This window comes from Cygnus olor, chromosome 1, assembly GCF_009769625.2.
Source record: "Cygnus olor isolate bCygOlo1 chromosome 1, bCygOlo1.pri.v2, whole genome shotgun sequence".
NCBI classification, from domain to species: Eukaryota; Metazoa; Chordata; class Aves; order Anseriformes; family Anatidae; genus Cygnus; species Cygnus olor.
The window spans coordinates 153,090,646-153,111,586 of NC_049169.1; the positions used below are offsets into that span (position 1 = coordinate 153,090,646).

The following is a 20,941-nucleotide window of genomic DNA, read 5'->3' on the forward strand; positions in this document are numbered from 1 at the left end:
TATGAAAAAAAAAAAAAAAAAAAGGTATTTCTAAGAGCCCACTGCCAAATTAGAGGTGCTCTACTGTCAAGCCTAAGGCCTCTGCAAACATTACTAATGCTAAGAATTAATAGGCAAAACCTTAAACTTTTAATAGTCGTTACCCAGAGTGAACAAAAGGTATTCATGACTGTGAAGTGGAAGTAAGAAACATGGTTTAGTTTTGTTTTATAGATTACTCAATTTTTTAATTCTAAACGAAAAGTCTCAAGACCCATTTTAAAGTTAAATGCAGTAGCTGTGAAGTCTTTCTCCCTTCAGGTGCTCGGGATTGGCCTCCAAATCTAGTAGATCTCTGAGCCAAAAGCAGATTCTCAGGAGGTGGGTCCGGAACAACAGAAGGGTTTCAAGGGCTGGGAGGTAGCACTCTCAGCACTGGATTGTTTAACTACAGGCAAGTAACAGAAGTCATGGACTGTTGTGGATGAGAGAGATTTGACAGTCTCCCCAGCAAGACGACAAACTGAGGAAGTGCAGTAGATTACTATAGGAAGTTATACAGTAAAACTCTTGGCAATCTTTTGAAAATATTGCCCGGCTCCCTCAGACTATGGCACCCAAGTGGGAAGGCATGCACACTTAGCTCAATGCCTACTGTCATGAAGGGTTTTTGTTGTTTGGAGTGGGAAGGACTTACAGGAGTGTAGCTGAGCCTGTACGAAACTGCAGAGGGTCCAAGTGCTTCTCCTACTGTAAGAGAAGTCTGGGACACAGGTAATAAAAAGTGGCCCTGAATTTTTGAAAAGGGTTGAAAATTTCATCTGTATGGGTGCCACCAACATCCTGCCCTTAAGGGGAGATAGCTGGGAGGCGGGCCTGGGGTATCTTCACTGCTGAAACCTCTCTCATATTTTATTTGGTAGAGAATGTGACAGAGCACATAGAAATAAAAACGACAAATTATGGTGGGGGTCAAAGGGTACATCTTAACTGCCTCTAAGCCTGAAAAAGAAAGCTGTACAGACATTTACTGTTGCACACTGAAGAAGCATACATGACCAAGTGAAGGTTCATCACATGAAAAATCATGAAACAGACATGCATTTTCAGCACAAGAACATTAAGTTTGTTAAATTACCTTTTCTTTAGCTAAGAAGGCAAAGCTAAGGACTACTTCTGCAAATACTCAGGTTCTCCCAGCCACCTTGGGCTAGAGGATATAGAAGCCTAACTGAAAGTCTGGAGATAAAGAACACAATCTCCTGTGGCTTGCAGTCCCAGAAGAAGAGAACAGGTATTGCTCCAGGCACCACTGCCTCTCTCATCAACCTCCATGCATGTGGTACAGAGCAGAAGAACTCAAGACAAAGCTCAACAGTTTGTGTCTTAGCAGTCTATTTCTATGCTGTTTCGATACACATGAGGTGAATGGATGCCAAATCACCTGATTCTTGGTATCATCTTGGTTAAGCAGTAGCCTGCAGGCTAAGGCTATGCTACAAAGTGAACATAGTCAAGACGCAACCGTTCTCTGAAGAAAAACCGAGGAATTGCTGTTTGTGTAGTAAATGGTCACAGTTCCTCTTTCTCCTCCCCGCACCCAAACCCTTCCCCCCCAACACCCCAAATACTGTCTTGGCTTCCTGCAAGGTCTGTCTTTGGACTTCCTGAAGTAGATGCCTTATCTTTGCATACAACAATCCACAATCCAGTTTTCTTCCGTCAGTCTGTCTGGTCCCGTTTTCAACTCAAATAAAACGTTAATGTCTGCAGCACCTTGCAGCAAGAATTAATTTAACTCTACATGGTGTCTAGAGCCATTTCCTTTCGTTTGCGACACCTGCTAGTTTCATTTGAAGTCCCCTGCTTGCTGTGCTGGAAATAATTGAACACATTGCCTCCTGATTTACCCTGTCCGCATCGCACATGATTTCACAGACGTGCATCAAATCCCCTTCCTTCAAGTCATCTAATCTCTTCTCCTATGAACTGGCAGCTCAAAGCTGTTGGTCATGTCATCCAAATTACAGAGAGAAGGAAAGAAGGCAAGCACACAGAAAGAAGGCAAATTCAGCTGTGTCAGAGCTGGGTGGCAGAAGAGAACAGGGTATCTCTACACACAGGGAGATCGACAGTGCGCTGACCCACTTTACTTAACACAGTAGCACGCAGGTGAGTTTCAGTACTGGGATCCTACCTCATGGCTGCCAAATTTGGATCACTTTGCTCAAATGCATTAAATAAAGAAAAATAAGACCTCGAGTGGCCATAAAAATAGGCTCAAAGCAATCTCATGTAGATCAGCAAAGTCAAATGCATAGTCCTGCATCTGAGAGGGCCTAACGCCAGGCTACAGTGCAGGCTGGGCACTGACTGGATAGAGAGCAGCTTGGCGGAAAAGGTCTGGGGTCTTAGTGGACACTAAGTTCAAGAGGATCCAGAAGCGTGACCTGCTGGCCAAACATGTACTGGATTGTGTTAGAAAGAATGTCAAGGGAAGTGACCCTTCCCCTCTATCCAGTACTCATGAGACCATACCTGGAGTCCTGCGTCCAATTTTAGGCTGCTCTGTAGAAGGACACTGACATGCTGGAACAAGTCCAGCAGAGGGCCACCAAAAACAATTGGGGGCTGCAGCATGTGATACATGAGGAGAGGATGAGAGGGCCAAGTTTGGTCAGTGTGGAGAGGGAAGACTGAGAGCAGATAGATGCCTAGTAGGCATCTTCAGCTGCGTTATGAGGGTACAGCAAAGATGGAGACACACATCAATGGGCACAAGTTGCAGCAAGGAACCATTAAACAGTAAGAAGCATTTTTTCACCATGACGTTGGTCATGAAAGGTTGCACAGAAAGGCTGTGCAATTTCTATCTTTAACAGATATTCAACACCTGACTGGACGCAGTCCTGACTTAAATTTCTACTCCCAAGGTTAGACAAGACTATCTCCTGAAACTCCAATTTGCATCCTTCTATGACTGTAGTAAATTTGGTCAAAACTTTGATTAAGTCATGGAAGAAAGCAGCATGAAACTCACCGGCCTTGTGGTAAAATTAGCAAACAATATAACCTAAAAATTTGTCTAGTATTGTACTCTAAGCTTTTACGCTGTTTCTGGCTTTCTTCTGTAATACAGAAAGGTCAAGACATGGCCTAGATTTCTTTCCCAAAAGCTACATTCATTTTTTTCTCAGTGCAAAAATAAGAGTTCCTCCTCTTCCTCTTTTCTTTTCCTCAGTTGTGACAGATGTTGTGGAAAGGGCTAAACTAAAAAAGCAAGCTTTGCACCTGTTCTGAAGGCAACAACAGTTGTGGTTATCCTACCCTCTCCAGAAAAATATACATACTCTTATAGCATGCACAAGGAGAATTATGTTCCTCACTCTAATAAGCTAGACGTAGCAGTTTCATCCTTCCTGTGGCATGTAACTTTCGAGGGAAGTTGTGGTTAGTAAGCAGAAGGCACTCTGATGCAGCCTACTTTAAATATAGAGATGCTGAAAATTGATTGTTCTTAACTTGCCAGCCTACAAATCAGCCAGATAATGTTTTAGCAGCAACTGCTGCTACTAAGCAGTTAAGAACCTGATGAAACCTCCATACTGCAATTTCTAACTATGGAAAGCTACAGTAATTCTGTTTAGATGTAACAATAACATAGATCACAGTGTCCAGTTGGACAGGAAGAGAGGAGGCAGACTTGCCAGCTGCATGCATGAGGCATTTTTAACAGAAAGACATAGAAATGAAAACTCCTGACAATTTATCAGACTGCAGAGGCAACTGTAGGACAAGTTTTGTTGGTTCTTTTTTGTCCAAAAAAAAAAAAAAAAAAGTACAGTGGAAGCTATTTGAAATAACCAAAATGCTCATCAAAATCTTATTCCTTCACTCAGCTGAGCACAAACCAACTAGTTTAAATGTGTCCGGGCTAGCTAATAAGAGAAATATATAGTAGTGTTAGTTATGCTAAAAGAGGGATACAGGGCAAAGTTTCAGGTTCATAATAATCTAGATAATCTACAGGATGTTGCCATTATTATTATTACTTTTTTTTCTGCTGTATTAAGAAACTATCACTTTAACTTCACAAGAGCTCTAAGTTGTAAATCCAGTTAAAGCCTGAAGTGATACCATTTGTTTTAGCAGTGTTTTCTGGTAAAACAAACAGAAAGCTTGCTTTCTGCCTTTCCATCTATAATCATTTTTATAAGCCTCTGCTCTTTGTGCTTATAAATATATATGCTTTTTTGAAGTACTTCTCTGTTGTTATGCTTACACACTAAGGAGATGGTGCTTAGGGACATGGTTAAGTGGTGGCCTTGGTAGTTAGGTGGATGATGGACTTGAAAATCTTAAGGGTCTTTTCCAACCTAAATGACTCTGTGTTTCTGTATCTCTGATACCTGACATCTCATTATCTCTCCTCGTGGCTTTGTTCTAGAGAAAAAACAATGTGAATTATCAGACAGGATATCTAGCAAGAGATCCATAAGAACACAATACATTGTATGTCACTAACAAAAACACGGCCTAGAAGAAAGTATCTCAGTTCTATGGAGACAAAAAAAAAACAACAAGCCATCTAAGTTTGCTGGTATAATTGATGATGTTAGCATTAATTTTATTAAATGAAGGATCTTTCATCTTTAACTCCTCCTTAACCCACAAGCTAGAGCAGAAGCTTCGATACCGCCACTGGCAAGCTGAACTTGCGACCACAAACGCCAGGAATGGCTGCAAAATGGGCAGCTTTCAATTCTAGGCACAGCCAGGCCATCTCTTCACCCTCCTGCTTTGCTCTTCTGCTGCACCGTTGCAGCCATTCAGCTAGTACCCTCATCACGCCCTTGGCCATGAGCAGTCTCTGCTACAAAGGAGCGCCAGGAGAGCTGCCCACAGCTAGGCAAACCTACGCTGCTAGACAGACCACCACACAGACAACCACAGACGGAAAGCCTAAGGTCAGGGAAATGTCTCCTGGTGTCCAGACTGATTTTACTGCCTCGATAAAAGGCCTCTATATGCTGCCTCCGGTCTTCTGCTGCATGTGTAAGCTGAATGTGGAAAAACTGATTCCCCTGGCTACAGCCCTGCATTCCTAGTAAAGTGGTTGCTGATGCGGAGGACGCACTTACCGTGCAGCTCAGCATCTCCATTCAGGCAGCCAAGCACCACCACCATCATATATTCCTTTGCAGTGCTTCTTGTGCTGCTGCTTGGAAATTGCTACTGAAATTAAATGACTAATTATTAGAATATTTTTGGAACAGGTATCAATAAAGAGCTAGTACCATAATGTATTTAGCACTGGCACAGGCTGCCCAGAGAAGCTGTGGATGCTCCATGCCTGGAGGTGCTCAAGGCCAGGCTGGATGGGGCTTCACAACTTGAAAAGAAAAAAAGAAAAAAAAAGAAAAAGAAGAAAAAAAAAAGAGGAGAGGAGACGAGAGGAATTTATATTTCAAATTTTACTCAGTCTTCCAAGACAGAGCAACTTTTACTAGCTAATTTATATCCTCTGTCAAAATAGGTATGATTAGCAGGGCAAAATGATGGACTTGAACTCTAAAATTACTTCTCAGAAATCTGTTTGTAATGCTCTTTCACAAGGTGTCACTTTCTAGTTACAAACAAAAACAGGAAACAAGTGTGCCTCGATGGCCACAGACACGCTTGATGGAAGAAGTTTTTGCTACTCTCTCTTCACAGTTCTATCTAACTTTGTCAGTATCTCAAAAAAAAATGTCTACGTAAATAAGAACTATGATTTATGCTCCATCTAATCCAACTACTCAGAACAGGACGATCCCATGCAGAGGATGATGACAGCAGTTGCAAGGAGGGGGTGAGGAGAAATACCAGGATGTATCAGCAAGATGCACCAAAAATTGCAGAGCACCCAAAAAGCAAAAGTTAAGGTCTTAAGTGACCTTTGCTTAGAACAGCAACGCTTCTCTGATCTGTAAGGTACCAGAAAATGAGCAGCATCTTGAATCAAACTGCAGGAGTATCCTTACCAATAATGACTTGTTTATCTATTGCAGTAGCCAGCAGTGGACGAGTGTTTTATAAAGAATTAGTGAACCACACAACCACTAATCCAGGTGTATGCCTCACATAAATAACCACTACTTAATCTAGGTGTATCTAATCAGTAGTGTAATTAATCAACGTATGTGTACTGAATGCATATTTAGTCAACGCATGTGTAGTCGATGCATATTTAATCATAAGTATAGGTATAGTGTGTTGTCTCATCACATGAAATACCATACACAATTTGTTCTAGGACCGTAGCTTTATCAATGAGACAAGAATAACTGAGCATTTTGTCCAAGGGAATGTGAGAAGCGAAGTCCTCGCTCAAGGCTTCACTGCTGTCAGTGACAGATGAATCTGTGCCGTGAGAAAGACCCTGTGGAAATACTTGTGAGCTCAGAGCTGGTGAACCTCACCACAGACAGGATCTGCGCCACGTGCTGTGCCCCGACCAGAGGTCAGCCTCAGGCTCTATCAGCTCAAGGTTCCCAGCATCAGAAGAGACATAAGGTTTCACAACTCGCTAACAGCTTTTCTGGGCTAGGAGTAAATCGTTACCTGCCTTGTAAGTGTTTGTGCCTTTCTTATACGGAACCAGAAAGAACCAGCCTCTCCTCAGTGCAAAAACACCCTGTATTGCATTTATTGCTTTTCTAACCGCAACACCAGTAGGACAAGAGCTGAGTTGCAAATCCTTCTCTCTAAACAGAAAAGGTATTCTTTCAAATCAAAGAGACCAAATGGGACTAGGTTAAAAAATTAAATGAGTAAATTTTTGTTGTGAGTAGAATCAAAGTGGACAAGGGAGGTTCAGGCTAGAAACGAGGAAACATTTCTTCTCAGAAAGAGCAGTCAGGTGTTGGGATGGGTTGCCCAGGGAGGTGGTGGAGTCACCGTCCCTGCGAGTGTTCAAGGGGAGGTTGGACGTGGTGCTTGGGGACATGGTTCAGTGGGTGACAGTGGTGGTAGGGGGATGGTTGGACCAGGTGATCTTGAAGGTCTCTTCTAACCTTACTGGATCTGTGATTCTGAGCTATCCAAAAATTTGTAACAGAGATTCAAGCAGTGCTACCTCTGAGAGAAACTGGAAGGAAGCAGTGCTTGCAAGAAAACAAAAAAATAAAATAAAATATGAATTTTAAAAAAATATTCCCGTCTTTTAGGGTGGTAAGGATGGTCAACATACACAAAAATATAGCAACCACTTAACACTACACAAACTTGGGAAAAATGGCTAAACATTTTTAGTGACTCCTGTGCTCAATACATAAAAGCTTAAATACCAGTGCTAACAAAGCCACAGATGCCTCAGAAGCTAATAAATTTATCTGTTGAAAACAAACTGGTGTAATAAAAATATGCCTTAATATAAAAATATAGATCTTACTTTTTGAATATTCTCATCTGTGCTTCCCCAGGCCTTTGGTAACAGTACTGAGTAAATGAAATACTGTGGGCAACATCAACATTTGCTCTCCCCAGTTGGCTTCAATTTTAACTTTTTAAATATTTTGCAACAGGCATGAGTGAGGATTATCAACTGACTGCTCAAAATCCTATTGAAAAGAACAAGTTTTCCACTCTTAATATCCACCTCCCTTCTAGAGAAACTGGCTACATGGAAAAACAATTTCTGATGGAATTTTTAAATTAATTTAGTGTTTAAAAAGTATATAATCGCAGACTGAAATATTGTGTTTTTACTTCACAAAGTTTTATATAATATAACAGATAATAATCATCAATTTATCTTTCCTCTTCTCTCAATCTCACTTTAAAAAGTTCGAAGTGTTGGTACGAAGAAACCCTCTGCAGCAGCAGCCTTCCCACACAAAACAAAACAAAAAAAACACAAATCAAACTGTATTACCATTTCTGTTTCCTCACACATCATAAGAATAAAGGGAATTGCCACACCAAAACACATTCCTCTCTAACCTGCTACCCCGACTGTGACAGACGAGTAATAAATCATTCAGAGATGCAAGCAGTCTCTCAGCAACATGCCTGGTGCACAGGTCCTTTGTCACAGATATTGGTTCTTCTTTGAAACCACCCAGTACACAAATCCAATTACAACTCGTTTATCTTTAGAAAGGGTTAAGAGAGCAGGCAATCATAAGCCAGCTGGCCAAGCCCCACGTAACGTTTACTCCATAAGCTGCTTACAGAATACTGACTGCAGAGATTAATCCTGCAGCGGGGCAGACCAGTTTCTCTTCCCTCAAAAACAGCACATTTCCAATCTGAATGATTACACTTATGTCACAGAGCTCTAACAACAGCATGGTTGGCACTTTCCACTGAGAAAAGTAACACGAAAATAAGTGTGGAAGTGGTGACATTCACTTCTGTGTCAGCCTGCAGTTACAAACGCCACTCTTGCATCTGCCTGCATCAGGAAAAGCGTTGCCTGCATCAGAAACAGGGCGGCCAGCAGGACTAGGGAAGTGATCGTCCCCTTGTAAGCAGTACTGGTGAGGCCAGACCTTGAGCACTGTGTTCAGGTTTGGGCCCCTCACTACAGGAAGGCAGTGAGCTGCTCAAGCATGAGCAGAGAAGAGAAACGAGCTGGTGAGGGGACTAGAGAACAGGGCTTGTGATAAGTGACAGAGAATTGGGGCTGCTTAGTCTGGAGAAGAGGAGGCTGAGGGGAGACCTCACGGCTCTCTACACCTACCTGAAAGGAGGCTGCACTGAGAACTGTTGGTCTCCTTTCTTAGGTGAGAAATGATAGGACACGAGGAACCAGCCTCAAGTTGTGCCAGGGAAGGGTTAGATTGGATATTTGGAAGAACTTCTTCTCAAAAAGGCTGGTTAGGCATTGGAAAAGGCTGCCCAGGGAAGGGGTGGAGTCCCCATCCCTGGAGGTATTTAAGAGATGCATGGACGTGGCACTGAGGGACATGATTTAGTGGTGGGACTCAGTAGGTCAGGTTGATGGTAGGACCTGATGATCATAGAATGGCTCGGGTTGGAAGGGACCTTAAAGATCATCTAACTCCAACCCCCCTGCCATAGGTAGGGATGATCTTGAAGGTCTTTTCTGACCTAGATGATTCTATGAATTTGAAGGGGCAGCTCATCTCAGGGAAGCCCTTTCAAAAGTGTTACCACCTTAATACCAGATACATTCAACAATTTGCAATACTTTTTGTCAAACTACCTCATATGGCTTCCTTTTTCTTAAGTGATGTTATAAAACTGTGTATTTTGTGTGCGTCCACATGCATCAATCTGAGAAGAGCGTATCAGACAGGACCTCACATTCCCAGCTGCAGCACAGAGATAGGTCTAACATCTCAGATGGCACAGCTTTGTATAGGGCAGAGATTTTGGCTGATAACGGCTTTTTGGTCTCTTCTCACAGTTATTAAATACAGGGCTTGTAGTGACATAGGAGAAGCCTGTTGGATAGGTTATAGTGTTCTGCCACCCTCCTCTGGCAGAGGTTACTGCCTCTACAGCAACCCATGCTTTAACCACAAGCATCCTAGCAGTCACCCCTGAACCTCGTGGTACAGAGTCATAGAAGGAGAATTCCCTCTTCTGACTTTCCAGCTACATGTTCCCATTGCTTTCCATGCTCTGGTGCTGGCATTCATCCACCCAGAAGCGGGAAGGCTCAGAAACTTCGGCCTGTGCAAAACAATCCCTACAAAAATTTAGAAATATATGTTTTTCTGAGTTTTTCTTTTAACATAATTTTATCTCCCTATAACCACTGCCTGTAGGAAGTCAGATGACTTGCGCTGCAAGTGGTAGATAGGAAAGTACAGGCTGAGGCTAAGGGCTTGCTCCGTAAGCAGCGGTGTACACGTGAAGCAGCTCACCCGTGCATTAAAACTGCACCTTCAGCAGGTGAAGCAAAGCCACAAGTGTTTTCTTGCTCATTCCTTTAGAAGGCTCTGGTAGAGGGGTGGAGAATACAGATAGGGAAATGGTATCTGCGTTTTGAACTAACACAGCTTTTTCCATTAGCCGAACGCAAGTCATAGGCCTCAGTTCAGAGTCTGGGTGGCTCAAGTTCCCTCACACTGATAACATATCACTTTGCATTTATAACTATATTTTTTTAAACCATTACTCTGTCCCTTCTGCCCCATGTATTAAGGTCTTTACAGTCTTGTGAGAGCTGTGAATATGCTAGGTCTCATTTTCTGATCCTGTCCCCTGACTCCAATTTCTTTTCACTATTACTACTGTACTGACCAGAAATTACTTTGATAGAGTTTGTTGGTACAGATTGCAGACCCAAGATTTTAGGGGGGATGTGATAAATCATTCATAGTCTGGAAGCACATAACTTAAGCTCTTAAGGACAAAGATTTTTAGCTTAAGAATACCAGCAAAGTGGATTCCTTTTTAAGCTAAAAAGCTTAAAAAAAGCAAGGTGACTGTCTTTTCCTGTTGCTGGTTGAACATAGCATGGAGGGAGTGAGGCACATCTTGTCTTTCCCATTTACCCATCTCACACTTCCAGCACAAAGAAGGGGTTGTGAAACAGATGAGAAGATGGATGGAAGTATGCACAGAGACATTAGCAAGTAGTCCTTCCTTTACTTTGAATGAATATTTGCATGAACATTCACTGGGATTAGTGCAAATACTCACCTCTCTTAACCACAGCCCAAAGAAGTTACTTGCAGAAGGAACATGGACTTCCCAGCATAAGAGAGCACAACACCTATTGCCTCAGGCCTGCAGCTACTGTCTCAGGACTTTTATGCACACTACGGTGCAAATAAAACTCCAGTTTTTATTTCTGGCATGGAAACATTCCTTAATGATTCCACAGAGGACACTGAGACTCGTGTCTGGTGTTTACTCCTAGACACCTTGTCTTCTCATCGTCTGCTGTTCACTATGACCATCTGTCGAGCTCTGGGCACCCCAGTACAAGAGAGACCTAGACATACTGGGAAGGGTCCAACCAAATTGATCAAGAGACCGGAAGCAGCTCTCCTATGAGGAGAAGCTGAGAGAGCTGGGACTGCTCAGCCTGGGGGATCTCGTCAATGTCTGTAAATACCTGAAGGGAGCAGGAAAAGAGGATGGATCCAGGCTCTTTTCAGTGGTGCCCCGTGCCAGGACAAGAGGCACTGGGCACAAACTGGCACCCAGGAGGCTCCCTCTGAGCACCAGGCAGCACTTCTGTGCTGTGCAGGTGTCGGAGCCCTGGCACAGGTTGTCCTGAGAGGCTGTGGGGTCTCCTCCTTGGAGGCCTTCAAAAGCCACCTGGACATGGCCATGGGCAGCCTGCGCTGGGTGGCCCTGCTGGAGCAGGGCTTGGGCCTGGTGGCCTCCAGAGGGCCCTGCCAACCTCAGTCATCCTGTGGTGCTGTGAAATATAGTAGTTTAGATGAAATATCAAGCTGAGGAAATATACAAGAAACATCAAGATTTTCTGACAATTGATACAGGAATTTGGGATACGTTCTGTGTAGAATGAAAATGAATTATGAATCTAAAGAACAGAGCCCAGTCTAGAAGTTGACGAAGACCTTGATGTTTATTTTGGTAAGCTGACCTTCATGAGGCACTCTACTGAACCAAGAAGAGTGGGCAGCTTTTCTTCATTTACGATAGACAGCTACTTCAAGAGGCCCTTGAGAAGCATATAACCTTGGAAGTGCAACCTTATACTGGGAACAGTCCAACTTGTAATGGGGATTGGCTTTTATCTCTGTATCTAATGTATACATCTATGACATACTTTTGGACCATATGTTGCTTTGGACATATGGTTTTATTTTAGGTGGTCCCACGTTGAGGCAGGAGTTGCACTCGATGATCCTTGTGGGTTCCTTCCAACTCAGGATATTCAGTGATTCTATGATTTCATCCTGCAGACTTTTGTCTTAGAGGAAATGCATTTTAATCAGTAGTAATCCAGAACCCTATGTTAAGTGCCTGAATTCAAAGAGTAATGACTTCTCTTAGTTTCATCTGCAGTGTTTTCTTCGCTTTTCTTTTTTTAAAAGTATGCAAGTCCTACTTGTACAAAGCTCCCTTTTTTTTCCTGCTGTAAAGGAACAGCAGAGAGAGGCCTAGGGTTCCATCAGCCTCCCAGAACTATTTGCAGGGATAAGCTTGACAGCTGGGTGAGCTTGGGAGGGAGAGGTAAGGCACCACAGGCAAGTGAGAGCTTCAGCCTTCCCTACGAGCTCCTGATACCTGATCCCATACGCCCAGCACATCACATAACTTACTACATTATATTCAGTACATTGTAATGGACATTGTAACACCTTCAAAGGCTAAGGGCTAGCAAAAAGAGTTTTTAATGTTCATCTTATTCACAAAGTTTGGCTTGCTTCACAATATTGAAAATACTTGTTTCCCACACTTTATTTGGTGGAGGAGGATAGGACATCTTTCACACCTTGTTTTGATCCCTGGCTTTAGCTCATCTTTTCTTTTTTTCCCCAACAACAACTCTATAGATATTCCAAGGCCCAAGGCAGGAAACTGTTTAGCTTGTTCATGACAAAACAGAAACAAAATAGAAAAGCTGCAGCAAAGAAGTGATTTCTTTGCAAAAATACTTCCCCATTAAGACCACCAAACAACCTCTTTTTTTTTTTTTCCAACTACAGACCAAGGTGACTGAAGCAAAGTGATGACTAAACAAAATGGATATATTCAGTAAGCATAAAATAAAAGCAAAGAGGAAATTTTAAAACGAAGTCATACCAAAAACTGTTATTTATACATAGTCTGCAAAGTCCTTTAACTCTGAAAAAAAAAAAAAGCATTCTAATTTCTTAATACTTTAGTGAAGCAACCACAGTAGTTTTCTTACTGTATCTATGTACACTGTCTTGTCTCATGCCTATTTGTTTTTAAAGACTCGATCATGTAATTGTGCCTTCTCAGAAAATCACCGAACTTAGTGAATCAACTTTTGTCCATTTCTTTAGCAAACCATTAAGATTTTCTTTAAACTATCTGCAACTGCAAGGCCTCCTTTGTGAAGTTACTCAATCACCCTCTCTGTCCTAAGACAAAAATGATATACTCTATTTTACAAAAACACCCAACAGACACAGTATCTCCTCATATGAATAACAACTCCAACTACATTTGAGTATTTGTCCGTCCTTCTTCCTTTTTTCCCCCTACCCCAATCAAAAAACAATTACCCTACAGATCTGAGGAGAGGGAAGAAGATTCATAGACCATCATTAGAATGATGGCAGTTCATTCCGTGACGGTGAGGGATATTCTACCTGCTTTATTATAGGATACCAGATCCCTAACAAAAAAGTTTCAGCAATCAATCCATGCTCATAGCAGAACTTCTATGAATATTACACAACTGATATTTTTAGGATGTAATGACTACTTCAAGACTCTGTTTTCCTTCAGATCAAGTAACATGGGGCACTACCATTAGTAAGTCATGTCACAAACAATAGCCAAAATCATCATTTGTTCAGAATTGTTTGGCACAGACATCTACAATTAGCTGCAGGATTTCCTTCTGAATTCCAAGGGGACTTCCACTTTCCTGTCTTCCTTTTCTGGGGTTGAACATGAGGAACAAACAAGGTGCTGCTACTTCCTGAAAGAGGAAGGGGTAAAAAAAAATATATAAAAAAAATTAAAAGACCCACCCCCCAAAAACCAAACCAACCAAAAAAAATAAAAAAACAACCAAACAAAAAAAATCCGTTCCAGTAAGGACAGAAAGAAGAGATCATTTTCTTAGAGCTGACCATCCCCAGGCAATCTATAAATAACCTTCAAGGGCCACTATTAAGCTAAAAAGGAGGCCTTCTACTCCCACCAGCAAGAAAGAAGGCATCATTCATTTTCATGAAATAATTTAAACTTTTAGAACAAAAACACCCACTCCTCCAGAAAAACTAAAGTGCTGCAGTAAGAAAATTGTTGCTATTGCATCCAATTTTGATAGAGACATACCAGACAAACAAAATAAAACAAATCCAGGGAGTTGCTGGCTTTAAAAGCACAAGGTTGTTTCATTTTTTAATATTTATCCTTATGTTACATAGTAGCTCCAGAAGAATGACAGATATGTTTCAATTTCTTCTTCCTCCACTAGGTGTCTTCTGATTCTCCACTTTTCCAGGATAAATTCAGACAATGCCCAGTAAGGACATATCCACCAATTCATTCTCAGAATTGTATTTTATTGTCCAAAAAAAAAAAAGAAATACAAGGGGACCTGTTGCAGGATGCAAAATGTAACTCTTTGAACAATACCAGAATTTGCAGTTCCACAGCTACAGGAATGATCTAAGCTTACAGACCATGAAGTAACTCCCTTCCATGGGACAGTCAAAATGGTTTTCAATCTTTATAACTGGTTTTCCTGTACCATTGGCTGAGTACTGGAGGTGTATAAAGGAATTATAAAGGAATTACTTAGTCATACCTGTTTTCTGCTGTTCTAAAGATCTGTTGCTACACTAGCTGAAGATCCATAGATGGCAGCATTGATGCAGTAATTAAACTTCACCACATCGGTCAAAATGCATTTCACGTAACTATTTCTTACAGGAGGCTAAACCCCATTGCCAAATGCCAGAGATCTCAGCACCAGGCAATATAAGAATCAGGCCATGAACTGCCTGGCAGTAAAGAAAAGCCAGATTTGACATCACTACCAGAAGGTACCGTGCCAAGTGCTCACACAGTAAGTCATGATGCTTTAAACCCTTTCATCTTGGAAATAAACTACATCATCTAGACAGTAATGGGCACTGTGAGCTATGGGCAGCTGCTATATTTCTTATGGTTACCTATATATGCTGTCGAAGTAGAAAGAAGAAGTCATACAGAGTTGTCCCCCACCCCTCTGCCTTTACTGCCCTTCCTTCTTCCAGTGCACCTTGTCCAAAAGAACCTTGCACTCCTGTTCCTGCTGCAGTGCAACACCACACACAGTACAGAGCTTAATTACAGGCAAATGAAAACAAACCTAGAATCTAAGAATAGTTGAGGCTGGAAGGCACCTCTGGAGGCCATCTGGTCCAAGCCCTGCTCCAGCAGGGCCACCCAGCGCAGGCTGCCCAGTCCCATCTCCAGGCAGCTTTTGAAGATCTCCAAGGAGGAGACCCCACAGCCTCTCAGGGCAACCTGTGCCAGTGCTCTGACACCCGCACAGCACAGAAGTGCTGCCTGGTGCTCAGAGGGAGCCTCCTGGGTGCCAGTTTGTGCCCAGTGCCTCTTGTCCTGGCACTGGGCACCACCACAAAGAGCCTGGCTCCATCCTCTCTGCAGCATCCCTTCAGGTATTTACAGACATTGACGAGATCCCCCCTGAGCCTCCTCTTCTCCAGGCTGAGCAGTCCCAGCTCTCTCAGCCTCCCCTCATAGGAAGATGCTCCAGCCCCTTCATCCCCTTGGTAACCCTCCGTTGGACTCTTCCCAGTATGTTTAGGTCTCTCTCGTACTCTGGAGCTCAGAACTGGACGCAACTCAGGATCTCCTACTTAACAATTTACCAGACGTTCTAGGACAAAAATAAAATGCATCACACCCAGTATGATTTGGACGCATAGGACGGAAGTATTCAGAAAATAACAGCTACACAAGTCCAGGCTTAGCTTTACTGGCTCTTCCTCTCTTAAAGCCAACTTTAACAACACAGAAACTGAATGCTTACATTATTGAATTTCAAACCCATGTCCTGCCTTATTCTGCTAGGCTTCTTGTTGGGATAAATCTCAGGAGTTCCAGCACCTTCCTGTGAGAGAGATTTGCAGTTGAACGGTAGTTAGTAAGAAAGTACAGAGTCCTCTGACAGGACCTGGCTCTGTACATACTTGGGATATGATAGATGTTATCCAAGCCTAAAGCATAAATGCATTTAAAAGAGCAGAAAAAAATGGCACACTGGTAATCAGCCTTCACTGTGTATTTGTGTAGCACACCTCCACTGGTATTTTTCACACAGCATTAACAAACAAACAAAATGATATGACAGAACAGCAGGTCTGCAAGTCAGGCGCAAAATCAGTGACTTCTTGGAAATCATCTGCTAGCAGCTAGCTCTGCTGTCTTCCTTTGCCAGCTCCCAGCATCAGTTGGATCTGTCCCAGTGTCCAGGTCCTGTTCTGAGCATGTTCACACTCACCTTTTCCTCCATTTCCCTCCAAGAACAACGCTGCACAAACCTGCTTTGTGGAGCCCCACTGCTACGTGGCAGGAATTGAGCTGTTTTGCCCTGTCTGGACTATCAGCACCAGCCCCTTCACCCTCTTGAACACCTCCTCTCAAGTCAGCTCCAACCCACCCACAGCAGCACACCAAGCTCCACAACCTCAACGCGTTACCATGCTCATTAATCTGTGCCAGAGACAGGTGGCACTGACAGAGGAAGACAGAAGTGACAGCAGACTGTCACTTCATGAAAGCAAGCTACCTGCCAGGGCTGGGCACCGTGGACGGGAATGCCTTACGGAGCAAGGTGCCCTTGAATTTAAAGGACAATGCTCACCCTAATTCAGTAACTCGTGCAGCTCACTCCGACTTCAGGTACTCTGGATTAAATGCTTCACTGACATGCTAAACCATATGTAGCACTTTTAAATTATTTAATTTACGATTATACATACTCAGGGTAGTAACTGAGCAGAGGCTGTCTGAGCTCCTGAACTCTGGAGGAGTCAAAACAATCTTCCCTACTTCTACACCAGCCTCCATAAAAAAGCTGAGCACAAGCAGCTCTCCACAAAGAAATTTCTCTTGAAGCATTAACTCTATGCCTGGGAGGCATATCAAGTTTCAACACAGTATTCCTACGCACCTAAGACTTTTAAGAGCAGTTTAAGAGTAAAAATATCACACCCCATATACTTAATCCAGAAAGAATATTTGAAAATGGTCCTATAGACAGTTCTGAACAGGAAGAACTAACTTAACTACAGAGCTCCTGACAATACATACAGATTTTCTGAAAAGCTGAATATTCGGGCAGATTTTAAGTAACTAAAAAATATTTGTCATGAGAAATCTGTAAAATTTGGAAAGGAAAAAAAAACTGCTTACCATTGCAACAGAACATTAGTGGAAAGCAGACCACAAGGCAACATTTTAAGAAATTTGCCAACAGCAATATGAATTCATCAACAAGCTTGGAGCTGCTTTGGTATTTGCCATGAGGTAATATGTGACTACATACCTGGTGAGATTGCTGCTGTGTAACAAACTGCTAGTCTACTACTAGTCTAGTCTACTACTCTACCATTAGACATCTAAGAGATGCAAACTTTCATTTCAATACATTTTGGAAGCACTGCTTCTTTCAGAGGTTGACACTGCTGAACAGAGGAACTGCAGGTCTGACGCACTGTGTACTTTTAGGGTATTTAGAGACAGGGGATGTGTCAGGGCTCTATGAAGAAAGGAAAAGAAAAAAAAAATCAAAAACCTTAGGAGAAATATGGAGAGACAATTTATTGATTTTTTAAAGGAAAAAATCAGGAATTCCAACTAAATACAGATGAAAAAGCAATATGCAACAGTAACCAGATTATGTCAGGTAGAGCTAACCAGGCTGCAGCCCTGTTCAGCTGCTCTGTTTCAGCTGCCCATCCCCATCAGCAACGCTGCACACAGCATTTATACTCACTCACAAGTTGCTGAATGAAAGAGGAGGGATAGCTATGCCACGAACCAGCCTCAAAGTCACATGCATATGGCAAATCTGAAAACATTTCCAACAAATATATGCATTTAGAGCCACTACAACTTTTAACCAGTAGCCTATTCCTTTCACCATGGTACAACACAATACGGGAATTAAAAGCGAAGCACAACTTCATCAAGGTAGAGAACAGTAACCCAAAATTGCATTTGTGAGCTCACCCACAACATCAAGCTGGTAAGTGAACAAACTGGCACATGGAAGAGAGCTCCTTCCTGTACCACTGGCTGTGCAAGAAGCTTCAGTTCTTTCTTTTCAATGGGTCCAAAGGGTGCAAAGTTCAGAAGGAAAAGGTAAACGGAAGCTTAAGCCTGCTCTTTACACCAGGCTGAAAAAGAGAGGATTTTTTCTGCCCCTTCAGGTGCAGAACTTTTCTGTATCAGACAGATAAAGCTTACATTACGTGGTAAGTGGACAGGCAACACACACTCTGCTATACCACGAGTAAAGCACCAAGAAAGAAAAACAAGCACTACATCACTCTTGTAAAAGCAACAGCATAAAGACAATGCCTTCAGCGTTGCACTTTCACATCATTGCAAGTGATGAAGCTGATTTCTTTTACAGCTTACTACCTGTTAGTGAAGTCAGGGTAGCAGACCACATGTGCACCCTGCCTTATCCTCAGACATGAAATACGTTGGCTTGGCTTTTCTCCCTGAACTTCAGAACAAAACAAAACAAAACAACAACAACAACAAAAAAACAAAACCAACAACCAATGGAACTGAGCATTTACTTCAGTAAAAACCGGAGCAGTGGAAGTACTCACCCTGCTAAGGGAAACCGGTGCAAGACACTCATCTCTAGCTGACAAAACAGAACAGAATGAGCAGAAAACAAAAACAGCAGCAGGTGCTTCCTACAACAGACACCAAGGCACCAGGGGAACGTAATGCAGCAGAGGGGCCAGCTACCTCTCTCAAACCACAGTCAGTGCAACTTTTCAGTCATGTGTTCCTGTCCCAGTGTTTACCCCCCTGCAGCTGCAGCCACCCTGAGCATCTAGGCGAGGACCAGCACGCACTTGCTGGTGCCACGAGCAAACTGTGCCCAGCAGAGCTGCCCTTCCCTGCCCAGCGGGAAGGACCTCAAGGCTGTCAGCACTCAGGGGGCTGTACCTGCTGCTCCTCTGCTGGGCAGGCTGCGAAAAGCCTGAGTGAAAGCTCAGGCTGTAGCTCACATGCTATGGCCAATCAGCCGGATGGCTTAAGTGCCACTAAACTCAACGTGGCTGTCGTATGGAAACTGCCAAATTACATCCAGGTGCCTTCACAAGGCATTGCCTCCACTGCAGCGAGCTAAGTCAGAAGTCAGCCAACGCTCTTCAGATAAAATTAGACACAGCTGTAAAATGTCCTCCTTTCAACCCTCCCCCAAGAAAAGAGCAAGCCAAGAGGGACTTTACTCCATACAGTTTTTCCAATCCCAGCCTCAACATCTGCCTAGTTTGATCCAAACCCGGAATTAACTTGGTACTCCCTCTTTAGCTCTGGGGACTGCCGTCTCTCCATTTGCTTGTTCAGGTACGTTCCTGGTGCAGCTCAGGTTGAAGGGACGTTAGGAGTTCTGCAGATTAGTTATCAAAAAATAAAATGCTCTTGTCTGCAAGAGTTTAAAAGCCTAGTTATTTTCTTTCAGAAGCTACACACTCTTTTTTAAACCTTTTAAAAATATCTGTGTCACTGAATTTCAATGAACTTTCACTAAACTTGAAAACAGTATGAGTGACTCATCCTTCTGGAGCTTGCTCCACAGTCGTTATGCTAATGATAAAGCCACTGAACAGTTTTCAACAGTGTTTAGACCTTCAGATGTTCTCTGTAAAATACAGCTTTTTAAGATACTCCTTAATCCGAAAATATCAAGCAACACTGAAGTATTTATATTTCTATAGGATGGACTGGGCAGGACTGCCTAGTCAACTGCTCATTGAGAGGTCTTTGAAATGAACACAAAAATAAAGTTTGGTATATAATCATAAAAACATAAGGGTTGGAAGAGACCTTCAAGATCATCTGGTCCAACCATCCCCCTACCACCAATGTCACCCACTGAACCATGTCCCTAAGCCACCACGTCCAACCTTTCCTTGAACACCCCCAGGGACGATGACTCCACCACCTCCCTGGGCAACCCATCCCAATGCCTGGCTGCTCTTTCTGAGAAGAAATGTCTCCTCATTTCCAACCTGAACATCCCCTGGTGCAACTTGAGGCCGTTCCCTCTAGTCCTGTCACTAGTTACCTGTGAGAAGAGGCCGACCCCCAGCTCCCCACACCTTCCTTTCAGGTAGTTGCAGAGAGCAATAAGGTCTCCCCTGAGCCTCCTCTTCTCCAGACCAAACAACCCCAGTTCCCTCAGCCGCTCTTCACAGGACTTGTGCTCCAGGCCCTTCACCAGCTTCGTAGCCCTTCTCTGGACTCACTCGAGAACCTCGATGTCCTTCTTGTACTGAGGGGCCCAAAACTGAACACAGTACTCAAGGTGCAGCCTCACCAGAGTTCATGTGAAAAGTAAAGTATCAGTTCACCTGAAAAGTAAAGTCCAATGTTTAAAGATATCACTAATCTACACACCGAAAACTATACCAAATCCCACCCTGTGGCTAGTTCAGCTGTCACAATGATCTGTGCAAATATCAGTGCACTACCACAAACCCATCCAACAGAGATAAGTTACATGACTCCAGGACAGAAGGTATTTTTTACAAAAGTTACTTTTGTTTTTTTGTACTTTTGTTACTTGGTGAGGATCATCTGCCTACATCACTCTTACAGTCAGTGAAGAGGATGCTCCCACAAACAAACCTGATTCTGGCTACATCTGAGCTGCTGGACTTGGTTACTTCTGGCACCACATGCACATCCTAGAAAATTCTTGATTGCATGTCAGGGGGAAATTACTGCCCCATTTCTCAACACACATCTCTTTTCACTTCATCTGTGGGGGAAAATGGAGGCAACCAGAGGTAACAAGCTCAGCATAGCGTGCTTCAATGTCCTAAAGACTAACAGAGACTTGCTGCTATCGAGCACTGTACAAAAAGCCTGGAATATCTCCTTCTCTGAATGGTTCTTTAAAAGGTTGGGTCTTTTTTTGAGTGGACAGAGAGAAAACATAGGAAATCAGTCCTCCTTAGCTATTCGCCATTGTGAATATTCCCATCCCATCACAAATGTCTATTGCAGTGACATAGTTTGTTGATCTTATTCCATTTTAATAACAACTAAAAAA

At 42.8% G+C, this 20,941-nt stretch overlaps 1 protein-coding gene and 1 long non-coding RNA gene across 3 annotated transcripts in view; both read right to left on the bottom strand.

Moving 5' to 3' along the window:
* UBAC2 (UBA domain containing 2) overlaps positions 1–20,941 on the bottom strand; it is a 103,908-nt gene that overhangs the window by 59,853 nt on the left and 23,114 nt on the right. The window lies entirely within an intron of this gene.
* Positions 12,489–19,789, bottom strand: LOC121060415. Its single transcript, XR_005814815.1, has 2 exons — positions 15,662–19,789; positions 12,489–13,591 (listed from the first exon to the last, which is right to left on the bottom strand). It is a non-coding gene; the product is annotated as an uncharacterized LOC121060415 (long non-coding RNA).